General features: G+C 45.7%; 1 non-coding gene across 1 annotated transcript; it reads left to right on the plus strand.

Annotated features, from left to right (window-relative positions):
• The first annotated feature begins 17,082 nt into the window (after nt 1-17,082).
• Nucleotides 17,083-17,265, plus strand: LOC119457160 (U2 spliceosomal RNA). The gene has a single exon (XR_005193174.1). It is a non-coding gene; the product is annotated as a U2 spliceosomal RNA (small nuclear RNA).
• Nucleotides 17,266-23,435: the final 6,170 nt, after the last annotated feature.

The following is a 23,435-nucleotide window of genomic DNA, read 5'->3' on the forward strand; positions in this document are numbered from 1 at the left end:
GCAGTGCGTATGTAGACAGTACAACGCCCACACATTTTACAACGTTCGAGAGACATTTGCTGCCTACGTAGCTTAGAATAACCAGCACGGGGAACTGGTAAAGCTTTGATTCGTTTACTTTATTATTTTTTTATTCCTGAAGTCACAGTGACCACACAGAATGGCGAAAGTGCATTTGCATGTCCTCCGCTTTGTCAATAAGTTTGATGGAGTTAAAACAAAGAGTTTAGTGAACTGCCAGGAGAACCGAGTTCTCCGCCTCAGCTGAAACCCGCTCAAGACAAAGTGGTTGAGTAACTGCGGTTTTCCAGAGTAAGCAGCTTTACCGTCTTGCATGCTGACAGCCAGGAAAGAAAGCTTTCCGATGGTGCTGTGGCTTTCAAAACCTGCCAGCTACGGCACGCCCTTCCAGTGCGCCGGTTTCGGGTATCTGTCTCTGACAACTGTGCCGGGCTTTGCCTACAAAGCACTATTTGTTAAGGAGTGGCAGCGATCGAAAACCTCGAAAGTTCAAACACTCGCTTTGCGTACTGTGCTTTGCTTCCCTTTTGCTTACTTCAGCCCCCCAACAATGCATCTCGCATACAGCAGGTGTAAGTGTCGAAATTTGAAAGTGCTGTGTTCTAAACGTTCTTCGTCAATCAAGAGAATCCACTCAAGAGAATCAAGAGAATCCATAAATAAACGCTGGGCAAATTTTGTATAAAACTAGTAGTCCATAGAAATAGGATGTATTGGGTGCGGAGGAATACCTGAAGGGTGAACAGAAACCAGTGAACAGCACGAGAGATTTGACCAAAAAGAACCGTGGCTGCTGCTGCTGCTGCTGCTTATGGATTAAAACGCGGAAATTCCAAAAACAAACACCAAGAAGAGAGAAAGGACGGACACGCACTCCAGACCCAAGATAAATCGATGCGCAGTATGCAGCGAGGATAGACGGGAGGACGCGAGATCTACGCAAGGCTGTTCAGTGAGGGGCCTGTCGGACTGCGGCAATGTATCATTTGGGCAATCACTGCGAGTACTTATACCCTAGACCTTCTGTCATAAATCGGACATGCTGTGAGTTGAAGGACATTGCGTGCGATGGCTCATCACGAAGGGCTCTCCCTTTTTCCCGATGGAGTAGATTACTGCGATGCTGGCCTCGGGGCTTAAGGTACAATCTCGTACGCGAACTGAAGCGATGCCTACTGTGGCAGGAAGGGAAACGCACGTCGTATTATTCATCCTGCCAATGAGGGTGCGCAGCCTGAGAAAAAATTACTGCTATTCAAATAACAGGGAAAATGGCTAAATAAAGCTGGAAAAGGTTGAAATCGTAACAAATGTAGCCAGGCGAACAGTTGGGCGAGTTGGTTCATCGTCATTTTACTTGCAGCGCGTCAGGACATAAGCCCACAGGTAAGAAAGCAGGCAGCCCCTGTAATGTGCCCTTTTGCATGCCCACGTTACTGTTACACTGATTTCCTGATGCAACACTCACAGACCTCTTCGCAGAAGGGGTGTAATGGACTATGGAGGAACCTGCCATATGACGTGGCATACAGCGCACTCACAAATACAGTCCCGTGTAAGGACAATGTTGACGGAATAACTTTGGGGGACATCCCGTGCAGTTCACGCGAAATAAAGAAAGTTTAGGATATCCCCCAAAAAATGGCATTTTATGCTTGCACCCACTTTTGTATATGGCATAGACTGATAATTCTAAGAGTGAATGGGAGAAGAAGCTCATGAGGAGGAGCGTGTTGCGACGGCTCCGCCGATTTCAAATGTTTTGCGCCGTGTGATCGAATATTCCGTCTAAAATCCTTAGTGGGAAGACGGGGAAGTTCCAAGGAACACCTGGATATCCGAATCAAGTAGGTGGTCCAATTATTATTCGCACATCGACCACTTCTTTGAAGAGCCATGCCGGTGCGGCAGCTAAACCTAACCAGCACACAATCGGCGCCATTGTTCTCGCCGCCCCCGCAGCGAGTTCAACCTAACCCGGTGATGAAGCTGATCTGGGCCTCCCGGACAGCTTAATACCTCAGGTTAGCGCTTCAAGATGGACGTCGTGAGTGTGGAGGGAGAGTATATAACGAAGGAGTACGCTGAAGAGCTAGGTTGGCATACCGTAAGGAAAGGCAAGCAAGCAAACGTGGAATCCGGAGTTCCCGGAAACAAAGACCAAGGAAAACGCCTCCTAAGCGAGGTTTTGGCTAGAAACAAGTGTACTAAGGGCCAGAAAGTACAGCAAGTTATCATGGCGAGCAAAATGCCTAATTTGCCGAAGGAAGATTACGAGATAATCATGCGTCAACGTGGATGCTTTAAGGTCACCGACTACGGACTCGATCGCCTAGGATGTTGTGTGCGTAATGCCGCTGGAATTCCCAGCGGAGAATCAGAAGGGGACATCGTGTGTGTCAACTATGAGCAGAACATTTTAGTGGTCAGTACGCCATCCGACGACCGTGCTGCAAACTACAGGCATATTACCAGCTTGAATATAGGCAACCAAGAATTCGACACCAGCGCGTATGAAGCCGCCCCGGAGAATACATCTAAAGGAATAATACGGGGGATATCCCTGAAAGAATCCCGAAAGACATATGGGAGAATCTGGTGAGGCCGCAGAATCCGGGCGTCCTTATGGCCAAGAGGATGGGAAACACCACAAATGTCATCATTTTATTCGACGGACGCTACGTCCCAAATAAGGGTGCGTACTAGTCAAATGTGGGCTCTACAGAAAACGGATCGACATGTGTTACCAGTGCGGACGACTAGGCCATCGAGCCGACGTCTGTGCTAACCCCAACGACAAGGTATGCAGAGGGTACGGAAGTGAAAACCCACCGCAAGACCACGAATGTGAAGCAAAATGCAAGCTCTGCGGCAAGAATCACCCTAAGGCGGATCGCAAATGTGAGGCCAGGTACAAGCTACCGTACCTAGCGAAGAAACGCCGCTGGGAGAAGGCCAGAAGGGAAGAAGAAGAAGCGGAGGCAGCGCGCAGTTTCCATAATGCCAAAGAAACAAAGGGGACATATGAGAACAGCCAAGGACCATACGAAGGAAAACAGTCAGAATACAACAAGAGGGACAAGAGCCAAGATACTCGAGGACGAGACAGATCGGGATCCTTCCCTAGACTCAACAGAAGTGAAGAGGGCAGCTCAACGTCACGTAACAGATCCCACAGCGACAAAGAAGAAGCACACTCCAGCAATGGCCCCGGTGGACCCTTACAGGTGAGCTGGGCAAACGCAGTTTCCGGGGCGCGCGCGGGGGCCGAGGCTGCTTCTCAAAGTAAAATAAGGGAGCTAGAGAAAGAATTAGCACAGATTAGGCAGATGATGGTACATTATAATCAAAGTAACGCCGCATTAAAAGAGGAGACCAGAAAGCTCCAGAAGGAGACCAGAAGGAGAATAACAGAATTAGAAAAGGAATGGCAGAAAACCGATAAGTGACACAAGTTGTAGCGGAGGAAAGAGAAATAGATATGGAGGAGGATGTAGCTACTCCGGCTAAACGTAAAGCCACGGAAGATGCAGTGGGAAACCGTGAGAAAAAGACCAAACCGGTTAGTGCACTTTCAGAGCGTCAGGAAGAAGTCGAGCAAAGATTCGAGGCAAAAATAGAGGAAATGGGCGCAAGAATCATGCAACAAATACAGCAGTAGCTTAATGCGATAGTGACTCGCATCGTGGATATAGAAACAAGAATAGCGGCGTGGGGACCACAATACAATGGGGGCGGTCTCATCAAAACGACAGGCAAGCCCTACATCAAACCTCCGGTACTAACCGAACCGAAGGAGCCGGAAAACTGTAACGCCGCCATGGATAGACGCGATACATACAGGATCTGGCAATGGAATTGTAGGGGATACCGCAGAAATAGATTCAATCTACAGCAGCATCTGATTACCAAAGAAAGCCCAGATATCATAATGATACAAGAAACACACGGAATAGCAAAATTATCAGGCTACAAACCATTTAGTGGTGCCGAAGGGGAGACGAAGGCCATAACCACTCTTTTAAAGCGAAACCTTACGGTCGTGCAACACGACACGGAATAAGGTATATTGACAATATCTTAATAGAGATTATACCCACACGGAAATTAGCAGATAGCCTTTTTATCCTCAACGTTTACAGCAACCCGCGGTGTAAAAAACACAAATTCCGAACACTATTTCGTAAAATGCTGGCCATAGCGGGTAATCGTGCGGTGGTAATCGGGGGAGATTTTAATGCTCATCACGCGGCATGGGGCTATAAATTCGAGAGTCCCAAAGGCAGAAACCTCTGGCTAGACGCGCAACAGGAGGGCCTAACCCTCGTAACCGATCCTTCAGCTCCCACCAGGTGAGGCAACAGTGTTTGCGTCGACACTACGCCAGACCTTACTTTCACAAAATACATAAGCGACACGCAGTGGATAAATACACAGCAAGATCTGGGTAGCGACCACAGTATAATAGAAATAACAGTCAGGGTAGGACCGCGCAAACAGAAAGGCAAGAAGCTCAAAATTATCGACTGGGATAAATTCCGGAACATTAGAAAGAATACCAGCGGGGAAATTAAAAACATCGCAGATTGGACTGAACAGTTAACGAAAGACGTAACCGCGGCTACACAAATAGTTCCACCAGAAGCACACTTAGAAGTCATAGACAGTAGGCTCTTCCACATGTGGGAGGCTAAGGAAGGGCTGCAAAGGAGATGGAGGAGTCAGAGACACAACCGGGCAATCAGAAGGAGGATAGCCTGATTAAACAGAGACATAGAGCAGCATGCACAACAGCTATGTAAGCAGCAATGGGAGGAGACGTGTAGTAACATGGACAATCAATTAGGGCTAGCAAAGACATGAAACCTTCTCAAGTACCTGCTACACCCAGAGGAAACTAAGGCGGTATACAAGCAAAATATTAACAAGGTAATTCATGCCTATGGAAGTTCAGAACAAGACTTTCTACGGGAGATTACAGAGAAATATATCTCCCAGGCTAGACCGGTTATACACTCAGACTACACAGAAGTAGTCAACAACGAACTTGACAGGGAAATTAATGAAGCAGAAGTAAGGGCAGCCTCGCAAAAACTTAATACTAAATCAGCACCCGGACCAGACGGAATCACAAATAAGATACTCAGAAACCTAGATGATGAGTCTATAACAAAATTGACAGAATATATCAATGAATGCTGGAAAACCGGCAAAATACCACAACAATGGAAGACGGCACACGTCATCTTAATACCTAAGCCAGGCAGGCGCTTACAGCTGGAGAATCTGAGACCCATATCTCTCACATCTTGCGTTGGAAAGCTCATGGAGCATGCAGTCCTAGCGAGACTAACCAACTATCTCGAGGACAGGAACCTGTTTCCCTCCACGATGCTGGGTTTCAGAAGGAATCTTTCCAAGCAGGATGCGATGCTCCAACTTAAACACCAAATCATAGACAACCCAGGCAGATCCACTAGAGCCATCCTCGGCTTAGACTTAAAGAAAGCATTTGACAGTGTAACACATCAGACAATACTCAGCAGCCTTGAAGAGCTAGGATTAGGAAGGATAACATACAATTATGTTCGTGACTTCCTAACCGGCAGAAAGGCAAAGATCAGCCGTGGGAGACCTCTTCTCGGAAGAGATTGAGATTGGTAGCGCCGGCACACCACAGGGGTCAGTGATATCGCCGATGCTGTTTAATCTGGCATTATTTGGATTACCAGCGAAACTACAAGAAATTGAGGGCCTTAACCACACTATATAAGCCGATGACATTACCCTATGGGTAAAGGAGGGTAATGATGGGCAGATAGAACAGACACTCCAAAGCGCGATTGAAACAGTCTAACAATACCTAGAGGCAACCGGATTGGTTTGCTCAGCGGAAAAATCAGAATTATTATTGTACAGGCCGACTCGCAGGGGCCGTAAAGCAAACAGCTACAGGTGGGCAGACAATCTAGAAACGGACATACAATTGAAGACTGCCGATGATGAACCCATACCTAAGGTTGATAAAATCAGAGTTTTGGGACTGCTCATTGAAGCAAAAGGCAACAATGGAGAAACAATTAGGAAGTTGGAAGGGAGAGTATCTCAAGTTATGAGTTTGATCAAAAGGATAGCCAATAGACAGTGGAATGAAGGAAGGAAACATGATCAGACTGGTACAGGCGTTCGTTATCAGCAGGATCGTATACGTCGTACCCTGCCTTAGATTGTACGCTGCAGAAAAGACTAAATTAGAATGCCTCATTAAGACAACTTATAAACAAGCCGTAGGACTACCAATCAGCACTTGTACCGACAAGCTATTAGAATTAGGCCTGCACAACACAATAGACGAGCTCATAGAGGCGCAGCGGATAGCGCAGTATGAACGCCTTTCCAAGACCAAGATAGGAAGACACATACTAGAAAGACTAGGTATTGGGTACCATACTCAAAACGGAACCAATGTGGACATCCCGAATGGTGTCAGGGATACGATAACCGTTCCCCCATTACCAAAGAACATGCATCCTGTGTACCATAAAGGCAGACGGGAAAGCAGAGCAATGGTCATACAAAAGAAATTTGGGAATAGTAAGGACGCAGTATTTGTAGACGCTGTTAGATACAAGCACAGGCGCGGCTTTACAGCCGTAGTAATTGATCACGAAAAGAAGTGCAAAGCATGCGTTACGGCAAGCACAGTAAACATTGAGACTGCGGAGGAGATAGCCATTGCGCTAGCACTATCACAGACCGAAGCAGACGTAATAGTCAGTGACTCTCAGGCGGCAGTACGAAATTTAGCTAATGGCCGAATCTCTCCTGAAGCACTACGAATACTAATGCAGGTACCAAAAGTCAAGAAAAGAATGTTTATTTAATATGGACAGCCACTCACACCTCCACCTCGCCAGGAGACAGCAATAATAATAAGACGGCGCATGACGTGGCTCGAGGGCTTACAGACCGAGTCACGGCCGATAATAGGGCCGGCACCTTAACGTCTCCTGAGAACGAGGATGGAGAGGAGTGGGAATGGAAGGATCGTATGACCAGATTTAATGACATCACACAACACTACAAATTGCAAAGGTGCATTTTCCCACCACCTCACCAAAAGCTAAGCAAAAAGCAGTCTTTCGAATGGCGGAAATTACAGACCAGAACTTATCCGAACCCGGAGATCACACACCTCATTTACCCAGACATGTGCAAGACAGATAAATGCAAAAAATGTGGTTCTAGAGCCAATCTGGAACATATGCTATGGGAATGTCGAGGCATAACAAACAATAATGGGGATGCAGCCTCTCGCGATCGCCTCCGCGTGCGCTGGGAGACTGTGTTGCTCAACTCTGCCCTTGACGATCAACTTTGGGCTGTCCAGCGGGCCGAGGAAGCCGCCAGGGCTCAAGAGCTCCTGGCCGTCACCTAGGCGGGACCATTTTCCCGTCCCACAAGCTCGCAGGGCCTTTAAATAAACTTATTTTGACCGACCGACGAAGAGTGAATGAAAAAGCGCGAACGACGAAGCTGTACTCTCTTTATCGGGCATGATAAAAACTAATTGCACGAAGCTGATAATATTTCAATAATGGTAAATTGAGCTCAATTCCGATAAAGCTCAAGCAACGTTCGTTGTTAGTACGTACATATGAAAAAGACGATAACGTTTGCTACGAGAAAAATCTGAGTAAAGCACAATAAAACCGTCACCAATATTTTGGCAGCGCTTGCAAGGAAGTGAAGCTTTCAAGGCTTTGCCTGTTGCAGACATCTGTAAAAAAATATTTTTTTCGAATATACATTTGCGAAACACACAGGTATGGCGACCATACTCACCGTATACCTTGAAAAATGAGATTATTTTTCAAGATATTACTCAGGAAATCGGTGATATTGTGTCTAGAAAAGTACTGCATCTCCAGACATGCCAGAAAGACTAGAAATGTGAACAACTAAATATTAACCACGAAGTGCAATAGACGCACCCAAAAGACTTGCAACGTCGGAGTGCATCCCGATGCACTGATCCTCAACTCGCTTAGGCATTGCTCCCTTGGGTGTATGGTGCAGAAGCGAGTTTTTGACAAGAACAAAGCTATTATTGTGGTTGCCGTAAACAGTCTGCAGCTAGGACAAGCTGGCAACTAGATAAATAAAAGCTACGGTGGTATAACATTACCTGATCTGGGGTTAGTCAATTTATATACGTTTATATCCGAAGTAAGCTAAGAAAGAACGTTCAGTATAGTTAGTGACGGCCCAAGCGCTGCCAATGCCACAACTTCAAGTAGAAACAAAGCCGTCATTCTTTGTCTTTTTACAGAGAACGCCCCTTTGACGCTTTGTCCGTGTTCAATGAAACACTATATGATGTTCGGTAGCGTATAGTATGGCTCGGATGAGTCTAAACAGCTTCGAACAAACATATTTACTGATGTACCTGCCCTAAAGCGCCAATAATTGCTTACTTTGCATTAAGCTTACCTTACAACGACGTTCTATTTCGGAAAGAAACCAAGTCGCATTGTTTTCTGAGCATTGTCGACACTCACATACATACGCTCCCACATACGCGCATACGTACACACAAAGGCACGAACGCATGCACGCACGCACGCCCAAGAAACACAGCTTAGCCTATGCCACAGACTATATTTAATAAAGAAAATACGTTTGTGATGGAGTACTACGCGTTCAAGGGAGTAATCATGCTCACATTCACTTTCACGTTCGAATGAAAAATTAATACATAAAACGCCTGAACCCAGCGCTTACCGAAACTAACAAGGAAATTCAAAAAAATTCACATCCTTACACCACGAACGTAGATAAATAGAGATGTTTCTTGGTTTCTGTCCGTATGTAATGAAAAATAAAGTGCCTAAATTGTAAAACCATCGGTAAAACCGACAAACTGTCTCTCCATCTTGCAAGTAAAAATTAAGGTACACTGATAGAGAAGACAGCTTGCGCCACTATAACTGCAACTGGAGCAACATTAGTTAGCCCCCTGACGACGTTATGAAAAATTCGAGTACAGAGAAGAGCTCATGTACACAATGTATAAATATGTGAATAGAATTAAATCCACACCCAGACTTCTAAAAAAATCTTTGTAATCGCCACTCTGTCAAGCAAATATTTTCCGCACAGCGCAGCTAGTTCCACGTGGCGTTATAGCGACTGCCTTCCTTTCTTTTTTCTTCTTTTCTTTAAGGTCACTGCGAATGTTTTACATGTTGGATATATGTCATATCACAATACCTTACATTTACATCTGACCCCTCGTCTGATTTTTTCCATACATACCAGTGCACTAGCATTACTACATTATCCTTGAGAACTATAATAATAGCGCAGAAGAAAAAGTTATTCATGCAGTGTATGGTACGTAAATATGTGCATCCGGAGCACAATAAAGAAACCTAGAAATCTAGAAATTACGTTGACGAATAAGCGTCCTAATTTTCAGTCCGCTAAGGTGGCGACAGAATATACTTCGTTAAAACATGAAAGTAAGATTTTAAGAGTATAAAAATTTGAGAACATATAACGAGAGTTAAGATCGCGCAAGATCGATCAAGTGTCTCAGCAAGCGCAGGAACAGTTGCGGCTATTGATATCTTGTTCGTATTCAATGAGAAACGGTTATCTTTAGCAATGTTTAATGTGATCTCTGAAAGTCGCGCGTGAAAGACCACAATAAAGGCTTTCTTTTTAAAGCCTTTGTCTCCGAGACTGTTCCCTGTAAAGCGTGCATTCCGGCTATAATAGCAATAGTGTGGAGAAAACTGATTGCAGGTAAACGAAAATGAGAATAAATGCAATACAGGGTGTCACCGCTTACTACAGCCATAGTTTAAACATATTTTGTTGCGCTATAGGAGGACGCGATTAAAGCAGATTGTCGGCCACTCTATGGAGTAAATCAGATATTTTTTTATGCGAGCAAGCGAGCTCGCTGAGACGCTTGACGCATTTCGATTGGGCCAACCAAGCCGAACCGCTGCAATTGGTAGGGATTATGCGTGTTCACGGGGTCTTCTGCATTTCTGCAACTATCGCGTGCTTTGAAATTTAGGACAATAAACACAGATGAAGCATAATAAACGAAGCCACAAAAACGTCTTAAGCCGCAAGCACGAAGATCAGACAAATCCATGTACTAACCATCATTTTCCATGGTAGCTGAATAATCGCAGAGCCAGAGTGCCCTGTAGCGCTGTGATTATTCCGCCCCTCTAGTAATTATTGTAGGCAACTCGATGGCCCAAACTGGTATTAGAGTTTGCTCGACACGCGACCGACGCACTCAACATCGGAGAACCTGCGTCGCATCATAGGCCAGAAAATCATTTATCCGTGAGTCCATTGCTTGTTTTACATTAATTCTGTGACTATGACGCGCGCTAAGTGACTGCTCAATGACGAGGAACGGAGACGCCAGATTTCGGCGAGGAAACGTGTAAGAAACGCAACCCTTACGGAGGCGCAGTTATACAACGCAGGCGAGAGCGTGCGCGGGCAAAGGTGCACGCGGAAAACGCAAGAGTGAATGAGTAAAGGCTTTACTGAAAAACAAGGTAGTGACGGGTGACCTAGTGGTAAGGCAGGGGCGTCTTCTTCAGCTCTCTTGATGACCTTGGCCTGCAGGTCAGGGTCGGAGCTGAGCAACCACGGCCTCCCGCTGCTCAGTATTACTTATTTCATGATTCGTATGATCTTCGCTGGACACGACCACGTAATGTGGAACAGACCCGCTTTCTGCTTACAATGGTTACAGGTTTTAGGGTATTGGTCCGGGTCGTAGTAGTGATAGGCTACGTGGTTCGGGTAGGCATTTCTCTGGAGTCGCCTCCAAATTTAAGTGATTTGTGTGCTGGCGGGTACAATGTCCTGGCTAACCGGTAGTGCTGAGTTATTTCCTGGTAACTGACCGTGCGATCTCTCTGATCCTAGCATGAGCCACCAAAACGCAAAAAACAATTGCGTCTGCAACAACACCGAGAAGCTTCTGAAGAAGACACCTTGGAACGCAGGCGAGCGCGCTAGCGGGCAAATTATGCGAGAGAAAGGCAGACTCAACTCCTGTTGACATCTACGTAAAGCGAAAACGTTCTTGATGTGAATGGCTTATGAACAATGTGTGTCTGTATATGAAGTGTGGTATTCTATGTATCAATAGTAGTATTAAAGAGCAGCATGTAATAGGCAGAAATTATTTTATATGCAGTGAATTATAGACAGGCTGGATGCAGTAAATCATACATATATTATTTGTTTAAACTTTCAGTGGTGATCCATAGTGTCCTGTTGCACTCGTTGTTTCTCACGCGTTAGTTTCTTCTAGTGCAACTGCGGATCGAAACGCGCAAAGCGTCTCAACGCGCTGGGTTGCCCGCAAGAAAGGGGGTTCAATGCCACGTGTCGAAGCATGCGTACGTGGTGTTCGGCGTTAGAGGCCAGATACGATACGAAAAAAGTGCATGCGACTCGGCAAGAAATCTTCGCTTTAAGAGCACTTCCACATTTCTTTCATTCAGCAAGCACAAAACTGGGGGTAAACGAGACACGCTCGTGACGTGGGGTCGCAGCCAATGGGAATTAAAGTGCCATTCCGCTGCTCCAGAAGACCGACGCCGGATTTTTCGCTCAATGGGCCATTAGGAAAATATGGCCCCCTGACATTTTTTCACTGGAAACGCACCAGCTTAAAAGAGTGGCTCATTCATACGCGGCACGACTGAGAACATTTCGATGGCGTCGCGCAAGCGGGCAGAGTCACATTGTTCGTTTTCATATTTCTTGGGCTTTCTTCACGGCGTTCAAAAAAGGTGTTTGCGTAATAGGTAGGAAGGAAACTACTTGCTGAAAAGCGCTCTATCGTTAGAAGTCTTCCTCTAGAAGTAGGAAATACAAGTTCATTAATTATTTGTACTAATTTGCGAATACGAGAAACGCAATATTTCTGTGACTTACTCCATAGAGTGGCAGATAACATGCGTCGCGTCCTCCTACATTATTTACACGATTCTATTTGAAATCCTTAACTAAAGATTGCTGCGACACCGCAACTCTGTAACATGACCACCAGACTTCATATAAATAGATCTTTAAAAAATACGTTGCAATTTAGGAGGCACATCTGCACACAATAATAAAGAAAACATGAATCGATTGAACTGAGAAGACATCATACCTCTATAATGTTCTAATGTTGACCTCCTTATTGAATTTCCTAGCCGATAGAGCACAGGCGTCTCGAAACACTTAATCACCGTCTGAGATCCCTCTCCTCCCCCTCCCCCACGCCCCCCCCCCCCCCCCTTTGGATAGGCTACACTTCATCGTACACTCCAAAAAGTTACTACATCGTATTGGCGGTGCTGAAAACACTGCCTTCGAATCTGGCAGCGCAGATGAAGACGTACAGTGTTGGAATGAAACGCTACAATTTAGGTCTAACAAACGCTCACACTTACGTTTGCAGCGTTTACAATTAGTGGGACATCGGCGTAATTTTGGCTCGGACACTTAGATAAAAGTCTGCGTCACGGAAGGTGGCGCGGACTCTTCTTAGCGACAAGGCATATCACTCGATTCTTAGCGAGAAGGCATATAACGCTGGATTAATTGCACACATTAGGTGTTCCACCTTAAAGTTTCCCTGTCGTGTTTCAGTCCATGAGTACTGTACAAGATGAACTTTTAGAATGTCGCACATTTTTTGTGATGAGCAACTGACGGCCGTACAAACTCATGAGACTTGATCGAAGGCCAATTAGCCTAAAGACGCTTCTAGAACTATGACTAACATATTAACACGTGTACTTGTGTATCTTTCACCGGTGACAGCTTTTCACCGGCTAACAAATATTAAACGTTATCGCGCGGCGCAGGGCGCGCCTGCATGTATGAAAAGTTTCTCGAACGTTATCGATGCTTCTATCCGTTGTCTGTTGTCACCGGCGCTTATGTAATCTGATTGTATGAGAGACGCGAACTGTCTAGTACTTTCTGGAACACACAAGGGCACCAGGGATTACTCTGGAACCTTTGATGACTCATGTATAAAAGCCGACGCGTATCACCATTGATAAGATTTCGACGATTGCCGACTGTGTTCGCCGCTATTGTTGTGCTTCGAGTACAACTTGCTTTTGTGGGCACAGGTTCGCCCAATAAAAGGTCCGTTTTGTCATTCAGAGTTTTGCGACTGTTTTCTTCACTGTCACTAATACGTGACATCTGGTGGAGGCAGTGGAAGTGCTAGTGCGTTTATGCACCGAACGCCCCCGCAAAGCCGCGATCCATGCCTGAAACCAATCGAAACCGAATCGAAGCCAATAGAACCACCTCGCCAACCGTTCCAGCAGATAGGGATATACTTACTGGGGCCTTTGCCGACGTCGACATCCGGGAATAAATTGTTCGTCGTAGCTACGGACTACCTCACCCGCTACGCCGATACAAAGGCCTTTCCCAAAGGCAGTGCCATCGAGGTAGCCAGATTCTTCGTTGAGAATATCCCTCTGCGTCACGGTGCCCCTGAAGTCCTCATCACCAAAAGACGTACGGCCTTAACGGCAGATCTAACTCAAGCCATCCTGCGATGCAGCCAGACAAGCGATCGCTGGACCTACACCTACCAACCGCAGACGAATGGCCTCAGCGAGCGCCTAAATAAGACCCTCTACGACATGCTGGCAATGTACGTCGACGTCGAACACAAGACGTGGGATGCCATCCTTCCGTACGTGACCTTCGCATACAACACGGCCGTGCAAGAAACGACGCACATGGCGCCGTTCAACGTGGTCTACGGAAGGAACCCGGCAACGACGCTTGACGCCATATTGCGCAAGACAGCAGCAGCACCTACACTCAGGAAAGTCCGCAACGGTTATCAAAGCAAGCTTCTGTTTCATATGATGAAGTGTAAGCCGACCCACTACAAGGCAGGTAGCTTCGAAGGCGCAGCGGGTTGCCAAAAGGGCACAGCTGTTCTTCACGTGGCTCTGGCACGGCAGACCTGATACTCACTTGCTTGCCTTAAACTTAAGCATGCAAAAAGAATAGCTCTGGCTTTTTGATAAATATGCTGACTCAATTCTAACCCTAGCCTAAGCCAATACCCACAGGAAATAGTTCGTCGTAGCACTATTGATGTACAAAAATGCAAGTTTGAGGCATTTATGTACGCTTAAAACCCACGCAATTGCTGTCATTTATATGATAGCTGTTGGTATTTCTTGTTTGCGTTGTGAACTCACACCCATTGCAATATACCATAAAAAACGTCATGCCATTCATCTGTGTTTTCTGATAATTTTCATAGAGTGTTTCTCTTATCTGCAATGGCAAGCTTTGAATAAAGAGCTGCGCCTTTGGTGTATTCAACGCATCTCTGCGGAAAAACAAACAACGGAGTACGCATCCGCCCGTGACAATAATCGGGCAATCAGAATAAAGTGAAAAGCGACCTCGTTCCACGCGTGTCATTGATTCCTACAACAAAAGCCCGCGCGCTCAGACGCAGTATATCTTTTTATGAGCTGTATGCAAGGAATGAGTTGAATTGTCAAATAATCAGATTAAGGTTTTTGAAGCAGCCGGAAAACAACAAAGGTTGAAGTGCTACAGCGCTTCTAGCTCCACGAGCTGTCCCATGTTTCATTCAGCCTTGCCTCTGTCTAGGATTCCCAACAAAGTCACTAGCACAATGCTACATTATTACGGTATAAGGGCCAAACAAGATACAAAGACTCTCGACAAACTTACACTCATTCGCGTTCTTCCTTTGGTACACGCAGTGCTATGACATTTTCGCGTGCCCAGCACCGCCGCACTGTGCGCGGGAGGCGCGAATACTGAGCTGGCAAAATGAGTGTTACGAAAGCACCAGATTGGCATGTGTGCGTAGAGGCGATACGTGTAGCGAAAACGAGCGAAAACGAGCGAAAAAAAAACCGTGACACTCAATTTTCATCCAGCCTGTGACATTTACGGTGGTCGCTGCGATTGGATTATTACAACGAGCGCCGTGATCTCAATTTCCCCACGCGTGCCCCATAGCCTTTATCTCTTTCTCTAAAACTTCAAATGTAGAGAAATGGCAACGTATCCTGTTCTTTTTTTTTTCTTTTCGCCCTCAAACGAAGCTATATGAGCTTCCTTTGCATGCGTGCGTGCATGCGTGCGTGCGTGTGCGTTTGCGTGCGTGTGCGTTTGCGTGCGTGTGCGCGCGTGTGTGTGTGTTTAATAAATTCAAATAAATTCTATTTATTATTCTATTCTAATGAATTTAAATAAATTAAACTTAATTCTGGGTTTCTTCGTGCCGAAATCGCAATCAGGTTAGGAGGCAAGCTGTAGTTGGCAACTCCGAGTTAACTTAGGCAAACTGCGGTTCTTTAACGTGCGCCTAAATCAAAGTAAATGAGATTTCGTTTGTAAATGAGACAGCCGCGGCCGGCATCGTACCCTCGACCTCGAGCTCAGCAGCGCAACGCCACAGCCACTGAGCCATCGCAACGGGTAGCGTTAAATGAGAGAGCTGGAAATTACTATCTTCAACCGAACGAAACACAGCAGCGCCTGCATAGAACAGTAGGAGAATACTAAGACGAAAAAAAAATTGTGCGGCTGCAGGTGCACCTATATGGGCTGAAAAGCAACTGTTTGCACAGAGCCAGGACCAACTCCGCTGCTACCTCGCAAAAACACGAGGGTAAATGTTGGCGTTAAGAACGATGCTTTCAAAACCAAATAAACGGCGTCTAGACTTGCTGCACTCCAAGGAGCAACGTCTACAGCGACTGAACGTGCGGAAAGCTTGCATGACATCTTCCAAAATGTAGAACTTTCTTTGAAAGAAAGTAAACAATAATCTTTCTTCAATGGAGATTTGAAAGTTCCATCGCTTTTTTTTTTTAACACTAACTGACACAACACACGAGTTTCTTTGCCTTCAGCAGTGACGGAACCAATTTTAGTACCGTTTTCCGAACATGTGTGAACTGTCGACACGAACTTCTCTCTCACGTTTTTCTGTCTGTCGCCTTGGCATCAAACTTCATATTATTTTGCATGATATATCGGAGCCTTTAGAAGGATGAACAACACTCCCGACAGGTGCCGACATCTCCTTGCGTACATTTGGAAACAAAAACAAAAAACAATGAAACAGCTTATTCGTGAGATGTGAGTCCTCGCTGGGGCCTGCTACACCAAAGTTACGCGGCGACAGACAGTTCTTTAGCCCGCATTGCGAGATTTCTCTTTGTACTGGAACATGCCTGTGCCGAGCGAGTGCAAGATGAAGAAGCTGTATGCTTAAGACACGAACCATTTGTCTTTGATGTTAATGTGAAAGCCCTGCCCTATTTTAGTTTATGCAGCTGTCGAGCAAGAAATTTATCGCAACAGTTGTACTGCGTACGGGGAAGAGGTATATAAATTTGGTTTCTCCCTCGGAGAGACGCACCCTCCGTGCTTTATGCAACTTTCTTCTCGGTTAACCAGACTGGAAATTATGGTCAGTTGTGTTGCTTAACTTTGGCCGGAACGGTGAGCATGGGCTTTTCTGGTATTATGGAGGTCGTTTGCAGCCTTTATAAAAAGTTCAGTGCCATTTCACTCTGTGGAGGTAGATGACCAGCGAAGCTGTGTATGTGATGATTAACCGTTGCCCTGATGAAACGTTCCAAGTTTGCGGGATCGGGGCCACATGGATGGTTCGCATTTCTCTTCGCCTTGCGGTCCTGGCGGGCAGCATGCTTTATACTCTTGGCGTCCGCGGCCCGCTCATCGTCGGTGGTCTCCTTCCGCCGCCGCCCGCGCGCATTCCCTTTTCTGTTCACGCCGTCGTTCTTGGTAGGCACGCTGTTCTTCTTCAGACCGTACAACACGCGGCCTACCCATTTCACAGTCAGAGCAAGACTGAGGAAAGGAGCCTACTTAGAGCATGACATCCGGAGACAGAAAACACTCAGATTCGTAGACACTAGTTTGAATACGCGGGATGGCGTACACGTGTATGGTGCGAACGCAAACACGGCCGACGCGGGTCAAAGTGTAGTACCTGTTCTTATCAGCTTAATATCTGATACGGGTTGTATTTGGACCAAAGATATTAAACTTGTTTTTGCAAGTTGGCGGAGTGCTTGAAGCCTTCTTCACCTCCACCACGGGTCGGCCCGGTATTGCACTATCTTCGGGATCGTCCCACGTTTTTGGTCTACGGACATCCATCCGCTGGAAACTAGCCATATAGAGCTTCGCTGTAAAAGAGACACAGTTATATCGAGCCATCTGTCTTGGCCACGTCGCGTCGTGCACGTGGATTTCCTGACGTTGAAAAGTGTTGGATCTTGAGGATATGAGTCCACCTCGCTATCCAGAGGGTTCTTGGGGTGCTGCATGGTGCAACAGGAGTATATCTGGACGTACTTTAGTCTTCTTCATTGATGCTTGAACTGTTTTCCTTTCTTTTGACGAAAGCTGTGAATGGACTAATTTCTGCAAGTAGGAATCCCGGTAAACATCGCTATCACGTGGCGGTACAACACACAAACTTAGTTACACAAAGAGCATTTCGGCATGCACAAACAAAGTTGACAGTCACTTTAGCATACCCGAAGGACGATGAAGGCGAAAGCCTGCGTGCTCAAAAAACATTCATTATGTTACTTGACATTCTCAATCGATAGCATTGTTACTGCCTATTACTTGTTTTCTTCCACCAAAGGTCCCAGGTACGAGTTCCTTAATTAACTTTATCTTAAATAACTGTGTCTTAATTACCTTCGCCCTAATAAACACCAAATATCGCGGGTCCAAGTGCCTTAATTACATCCGCCTTAATTAACACCAAAGGACGTGGGTTCAACTCCCACCAAAAGTCGTAGATTTGAGTGCCTCAATTAACTTAGAAGGGTGATGGTTTGGGCTAGTTGGTTTTTCATATAGTTGAGTGGTGCATCGCGAAGCAGGACAAGGAACACAGGAAAAACGAGGACGAGCGCTCGTCTTCGTATTTTTCTGTGTCCCTTTGTCCTGCTTCGCGATGCACCACTCAGATTAATTAACTCTATCCTAATTAACTGTGCCTTAATTAACTTCGCTGAAATTAACACTAAAGGTCGTAGGTTCGACTCGCACCAATGGGTCCGACCATCTATGGTTGCAACATCTCAATGTTGGTGCCATTGAAATTGGGTGCCACTTTTTGGTGCCATAACGCCGGCCGTTCACTTTTTCGATAAAGCCAGACAGGCAATATTTCTACCCATGATAAGGCTTTCGCCTTAATAATAATTTGCGGGCTTTGGCTTATTCCTCATTGCTCGCACTTTGAGACACGGTGATTATGCAGGAAGTAAACTGCTTTCAATTGTGCACGTCGCATTTATTAAATTTACTCGAACTGCGTCTGCACCTGCCCCCGGTGGTTGTACTTTGGCTTGGCAACACCGCCGAGCGTGCTTCTGTGCTGAAGTTCTCGTTGTTGAACGTGACAAAGTGCGATAAGTGGTTGTATCAATGTGCACACTGAAGCATAGAACGATGCGAGACAGAAATTAGACACCAATAGTACGAGCGCCCACTTCTAAATGGTTAGGTTTTGTGAAACATCTCTGTTTTCTGACAGTGTCAATGACTCGGCCACATTTTCTTTATATTTAAGCTAGCTTCGTACTTTTCCTTATCGTTTTCTCTTCTCTTTTTTTACTGTCTCCATAAAACCTAGTAGTTGAAAGTTGTAGCTCGTCATGCTTGTCTTTTGGGGGCTTCCTGTGTCATCTCACTAGCCGCGTTTACATGAATTCGACAGTGTCGCATCGCATCGCATTTCTAGCGCATCGCATTCATGTAAACAGCGGTAATGCGCTAGGAAGGCGCATCACTTCAATGCGCCAGGCGAGGGTAGATTTACGGGCGCTAGTCGACTCTCGCGGAGCATGTAAACGCAGGATCGTCGAGAGCGGAGGCGGGGGCGCCTAGCAAGACCTTCGATGACAACCGTGAAGCTACTGAGAGGCGACGCTACTGAGAGGGGAGAACGGAGGCGGGGGCGTCTAACAATACCTTCGATGACAACCGCAAAGACGCTACCGGGAAGCAAGCGAGAGTCGAGGGGGGCCTCTAACGACACCGTCGCTACATGTAAACGGCGTCGCATCGCCTTTCCCAAATGCGCTTGGAAATGCGATGCGCCACTGTCGCATTCATGTAAACGGGGCTACTATGAACCATGGGATGTAATGAAACGCAAAAATCGCGCTGGTAAATGTGTTGATAATTGTAATTGATTGTAATTGATGATAATTGTAACTCACGACTGCATGCTAAGACTTGCACGTTGGCGTCGCAGCGGGGAAAGTATCGAGCTACACTGCGTATCCCTTCTTGCACACAAGCACGCAAGCGCGTCTTTTGAGGAGGATATTCACGAGCGCTGTTCCATTTTTTTTTTTCGTGCATCACTACCTGTTAGAAACCGCCACCCGCATGAGCAGGGGGAAACGGTGCTGACAAATTCGGCATTGCAAGACCACCGAAAGCTCATTGCCAAGGACGAAAGTGCTCGAAGTCGTTTAACTGTATACAAGCGCTTCATAATAGCACATAAAGAAAATACGCCGATCTAGTAAAACTGAGTGTACTTCAGTTTAATGCAATCAAATTGAGTAGCCGGGAGGCGAGAGGGGGAGGGGGAAGCAAGGCATATGTTGCTTCATCCACTTCCATTCCCAACTGTTGTTTACTGAGATGTGCAAATCATTGCATGACAGGGATACCTCCTTCGCCAGGTGAGAGATAAAGCCTCCTACTTTCCTCCTGTTTCCTCCTACTTTCCTCCTGTTTGTTGTGTTTTTTTTTTTTTTTCACTTCAGAAATGAACAGATACGAATTGACAGTGGCGCATGCTCCGTTTTGTGCCCTGCTGCCGGACACTGCCCCACAAGCCATTGTCGGCTTGGGCAGGTCCGTATTTTGTACCCTGTAAATCCACGAATAAAGATCATTATCATTATTATTATTATTATTATTTCATTATTCGCCTGTTTGTCTTGACGTATACACCTACACGCTGAATTTACTGTAGCGCTCTTGTCAAACGAAACCGCCTATAATGACAGGCTGCAACAGGTCCCCACCGGGAAAATGATTCGTAGAAGCAGCTGGCTCTCGAGTACTGGCATATCACCCTCTTCTTTCTCTAGTCTGTACAATGACGCATTTAGCATATCTATGGTCTTATATGTATTAATTTATTATTTTAGGCACTTATATTGCCGCCAACTGACACGTGAAAACGTGGAAGCTCTTTATTTGCTTATTGTTTATATGCAAAAGCATACCACGCAACGACCTTTCTTGCGCAAAAGAAAGTGTAAAAGATATGGTGGTTTTAAGGCACTTCCTAATTATGAGCATTATTAAAGAACGGTGGCTTCAAGTAGCCACCGATATTAGATTATATGCCGCATCTTCGATTATTTCCTATACCTTGCAAGCAAACTATAGTCTTGACGCAGTTACTTTTTTGCTTCAATGCATGAAACGACGTTTTCTTAAAAAGGTAACTGGAACGCCAATGCATTTCTCCGCAAAGTTCGGGAATTATTACCTCGAAACTGTTGTCATCCAGAGAAGTTGTTCCAAGTGGATCCGCATTGCGAACTCCATGGCTACAATTCGTAAATTGCAATATAAGCCATCAGGTAATAAGTTAAAAACTTAATTATTAATTTTTTGTTACTTAGTCGATTATGCATTTCAATTTTTTGTGGAAGTAATCTACGCCTCTTCGAGTAGACCAGCTCATGAACTAGAATTGTGCTGTCTGCCGCAGGCAACCTTTAAAAAAAAGTTTTAAAGTGTTCCCTGAAACACCCGGTATACATTAAAGTGCTAAATAGTTCGACTGCAAAGCATTACAGTCTATTAATCCAGTAGACAGTTAAGTTTGAGAAGCGCCATCCCTGCTCTTCATCAACAGAAAAGTTACGCAGTGGATAAGGCAGAAAGCGAAGACATAAGTAAAACAGAAGTTTAGCTCATCATTTATTTAATGTCATGTGCCAGTACTTCCTTGCTTCATTATCAATGCTGTTTATATGAAAAACGTTATACTCCAACAGGCCACACACTATGGATTTCCACTTACCGTAGCAAACAGACAGCCTACTATACGGGAAAATATTGCCCTCAGTCATGTCTTTACCATACTGTCAATGTTGTGCAGCGTTTTAACAGCGAAGCTGTTTAAGCCAGCCGTAATTTGTGGTTCGTATCAAGAAATAAAAGGAAATAAACTTTCTTGCCGAGGCGAGATTCGAACCCGCGTACCACCGGTCCCAAGGCGAGGGTTGTAACCACTAGGTTATACAGCCACGCTTGCAGAACATGCATTTATGCGAACCATGTGATTGCTTTCGAGCATCGTCGTCTTCATCCATAGCTGGCGCGTTCGCACGCTCGTGCTCTGCGCGGTGAAGAGGGTTTGCGCGCTGTGAGAGCGAGAGAGAGAGAGACGCATTCACTGAGCGGGTCTGCTGGAACGCGTTGTCGGCGTTGCAACGCGGTGTCGGTGTTGCAAGCTGAGCTATGCAACGCGCAGTGACAGCCGTAAGTCCGAGACGCGCGAAAATAAATTATCATCATCATGAGTAATAAAATTAAAAGTTCGCGCGCACTTCCGGAAAATGCTGGGCTACGATCGCCCAGCTTCACTGTTTCAAGCGTTGCGCGGCCGAGTGCAAGGTTAGGCATTTTTTCTTGCAGCTGAAAACAAATCCTGCGACCAGAAGATAAGTTGCTCCAACTATGATTGGAAACCAACTGTGATTGGAAGCTGTAAATACTACCGCGGTGGTTCGCCTCTGTCAGAAGTAAAAGCATAGCAGGTGGAAGAAAGGCAAGAATAGGAAAGACGTTCCGCCTCGAATCTTCCAGCCGCGCATCATGTTATTAGCACTTCGCGGACAAACTTAGTTTCCGCATCGCCCTGATCCCCACCGAAAAATAAACATAACAATGAGCAAACCAGTGGGCAACCTTCTTCCAGTCAACGATGAGCAGACACCTGAGATTCGCAAGAGCTCTCAGGTAGGAGATCGGGAAAGCTATATACACTGTCTTCTCTTTTTTCTTCTCCTTCTCCTCTCTTTTCCTTCTTCTCCTTCTCCTCTACACTACCTCGCTTCGCTCCGCCCAATTCTTCGTGTCTCGACACCCTGCAGCACGCCATTCTATAGAGTATCGATCCTCTGCATTCGCGAACAAGAAAGCGAGGAAAACGCGCGGATGCTTGAAGTGTTATCAAGCGTGTGTCCGTTCAATGTTCCCATTTCGCTGAGAAACTGCGTTCTTGTATTTTGAAGTACAGCGATGCCTCCTGAGAAAGGCTGGACTGAAGCCACATGTATGTGAAAACTACACCCATTGGGTGACGGGCAATAAGTTGGAGAGACATTGCAGTAGTCTCTGCACGATGCAGAGTTTCAAGATTTTGTCTCGTTTTCTTTCATTCCACGTATGCCTTGCGGCAAATCCTCCCGAAGTAAGAAAAGAGTACAATGCGCTTCAAAGGCTTAATAAGAATTCAAAAAGGAAAGAGGTGGCTAAATTACGTTCAACGCTTCTCGTTTTGAAAGTAGGAAACATACTCTCAAACAAGTGCGCGTCGATAACAGGGTAGACGGTGTCGATCGTAATACAGCGCAGTTACGGTAAATAAATGTGCCCTGCGAAAAAAATTAAATAACTGGCGGACGCAAAAGCTGCGGTGATAGCGGCCGAGGCGCAGTTATTATGTACTTTCTTTGGGGACTTCCAGACAATGCATTTGCAGGACCAGAAAAAAAAAAACCGTACGGCGCATTGCCCCCCCCCCCCCCTCCATTACTATGCCGATGGAGCAGGCAGGTGTCTGCCTTTGGTCGTTTAGAAGGAGAGTGCATTAAGCGCTTGCTCGTTCTGCTTAGAAATGCCGCTTTTCCTTACAGTTACGTTTCGGTCAACAGATGGTCTTCCTCAAAAGCACGCATGTCTTAGATAAGACTTATTAAAAGAAAATTGACGGAAACATTGTTTCTCATTCAAAGGGCAGGGACGTCGAAATATCCAGTCACCTATACAATATGTTTAGGAAGACGTGTGCGTTTCAGTCAATGAAAGATGGAAATAGGCTTACAGACAGCAAGAATGCCTTCCGCTCTCTGCAACTGTCAAAGCCTTGAATATTACCACTCTCATAACGGTAATAAAAGCAAACAACATATATGTTATTTAGAGGAAGGTGAAGAACAGTGGCATTTAGTTTTAATACTGCAGGATAATGGCGCACCTGCATACAATTTCCGCCCTACTATAACGTGAAAAATAAAGACAGTCGC

The sequence above is a fragment of the Dermacentor silvarum genome, chromosome 6 (genome assembly GCF_013339745.2).
Source record: "Dermacentor silvarum isolate Dsil-2018 chromosome 6, BIME_Dsil_1.4, whole genome shotgun sequence".
Classification (NCBI taxonomy): Eukaryota; Metazoa; Arthropoda; class Arachnida; order Ixodida; family Ixodidae; genus Dermacentor; species Dermacentor silvarum.